At 41.2% G+C, this 2,306-nt stretch overlaps 1 non-coding gene across 1 annotated transcript; it reads left to right on the top strand.

The window, feature by feature from the left end:
- The first annotated feature begins 1,783 nt into the window (after window positions 1-1,783).
- LOC141593828 (small nucleolar RNA R71) lies at window positions 1,784-1,890 on the top strand. Its single transcript, XR_012521888.1, has one exon. It is a non-coding gene; the product is annotated as a small nucleolar RNA R71 (small nucleolar RNA).
- The last annotated feature ends 416 nt before the right edge of the window (window positions 1,891-2,306 follow it).

Below are 2,306 nucleotides of genomic sequence, written 5' to 3'. Positions count from 1 at the left end.
TCTTTACCCATAGCTTGTTCTTTGCATTGAGATGCCAACTTCTTCCTATCACTTTCTCGGCTATAATGATCAACCATGAAACATGGCTCATGTAGTCGGAGAGCTCTCATTGTCTTGTCAAGATTAAAAGTGATTGTTTCATCTCCCACTTCGAGTGTGAGCTCTCCATGTTTCACGTCAATCACCGCTCCCGCGGTGTGTAAGAAAGGTCTTCCTAGAATGATAGGAATGTTGGAATCCTCCTCCATATCAACAATAACAAAGTCCACCGGGATGAAGAACTTGCCAATTCTTACCGGCACATCTTCCCATACCCCTAAAGGTGTCTTCGTTGATCGATCCGCCATTTGAAGCGTGATATTAGTGCACTTAAGCTCTCCCATTCCTAGCCTCTTGCACACCGAATATGGCATGACACTCACATTTGCCCCAAGGTCACATAAAGCTTTGTTGATCGTGGTATCGCCAATGGTACATGGAATAGAGAAGCTTCCCGGATCCTTTAGTTTTGGAGGTGAACTTCCTTGTAGGATGGCACTACTCACCTTAGTGAAAGCAATAGTCTCAAGTTTCCGGATGGATTTCTTCTTTGTAAGAATATCTTTCATGTATTTCGCATAGGCCGGAACATGATTGATTAATTCCGTAAATGGAATTGAGACTTCCAAGTTCTTCACAATCTCCATAAACTTCCCAAGTTGTTCATCAAACTTAGGCTTAGCTTGACGACTTGGAAATGGAAGCTGAATCATAATAGGCTCTTTCTCTTTAGCCTTCTCTTCATTCTCCGTTGAAACTTCTTGAATGGTGGTGGGTTCTTCTTCTTTCTGAGAGTCTTCAACAACTCTTTCCTTGTCACTAGCATTCACAACATCTTTATCAACGGGACTCTTCGGCCCTTCATACCTTGTACCACTCCTTAAATGGATGGCACTCACCGACTCTTGTCTTGGGGGATTACCTTGAGGTGGAAATTGCCCCTTTTGTCTTTGTGAACTTGAAGATGCTAATTGAGACATTTGGGTCTTCAACATCTTTGTGTGAGCTAGTATGTTGTTAATGGTGATGTCTTTTGCTTGGCTATCCTTTTGCATTTGAGTGAAAAATTCTTGTTGGTTCTTTTGCATTTGGAGGACCGCTTTTTGAACATCAAAACCTTGGTCGTTTGTTTGATTGTATGGAGGTTGATTTTGATAACTTTGGTTTTGCTTGTAAAAGGGTCTTTGAGCTTGGTTTCTCATTGGAGGTGGGGTGTATGTTATTTGAGGGTTTTGAACATTTTGGCTTTTGTATGAGAGGTTGGGATGGAATTTGGTGTTTTCATTGTAATAGTTGGAATAAGGGGTACCACTCTTGTATGCTTGGAAAGCATGCACTTGTTCACTTGTTCCCCTACATTCACTTTGGTCATGTCCCAAAGTTCCACAACTCTCTCATACTCCACTTGGAATTGATGAAAATGCCACCATGGCATTAACATGTTGCTTAGGTGATTTGGAGGCCTCTTCAAGTTTAGCTATAGCCTTCTCAAACTTCAAATTAATGGTGTCAACTCTCACATACTCCACTTGGAATTGATGAAGAGTCCACTTCATGCTTTCCTCCTCTAGTAGCCTTCCTAGGTCTACTATATTGTAAGTTATGGACAACCATTTCCTCAATCTTGTTCCATGTTTAATTATCATCAACTTCGGTAAACATACCATTTGATCCCATATTGAGAATATTTCGGGAGTCTTCATATAGACCGTTCCAAAATTGTTGTACAAGGAACCACTCGCTAAGTCCATGGTGTGGACAAAATCGACAAGTATCCTTGAATCTCTCCCATGCTTCATACAAAGATTCCTCATCCCTTTGTTTGAACCCGGTGATTTGGGCTCTCAACATGTTAGTCTTCTCCGGAGGGATAGAACTTTTGTAGAAAGCAAGTGCCAATTTCTTCCAAGAGTCAATACCAAGAGTAGCCTTATCTAGGCTCTTCAACCATTGTTTCGCGGAACCAATCAAAGAAAAAGGAAATAAGACCCATCCAATTTTGTCTTGAGTAACTCCGGTTTGAGAAATCGCATCACAATAGTCACAAAAAGTCTCCATATGAGAATAAGGGTCTTCACTAGGCTTCCCCCCAAATTGACTTCTCTCAACCAATTGTATAAATGCGGATTTTGCAATGAAATTACCGGTTAAGTGTTGTGGTGTAGGAGTACCATTTGGTAGGTTCTCCTCGGTTGGTACGGAATGTGATGAAAATTTAGGAATTGTGGGTTGATTTTGTGGTTGGTTTTGTGTTGGGTTATCCTCTC

Source organism: Silene latifolia, chromosome 7, assembly GCF_048544455.1.
Source record: "Silene latifolia isolate original U9 population chromosome 7, ASM4854445v1, whole genome shotgun sequence".
Taxonomy (NCBI): Eukaryota; Viridiplantae; Streptophyta; class Magnoliopsida; order Caryophyllales; family Caryophyllaceae; genus Silene; species Silene latifolia.
The sequence above is the reverse complement of the archived record's forward strand: the minus strand, read 5'-3'. Positions and strand labels throughout refer to the sequence as shown.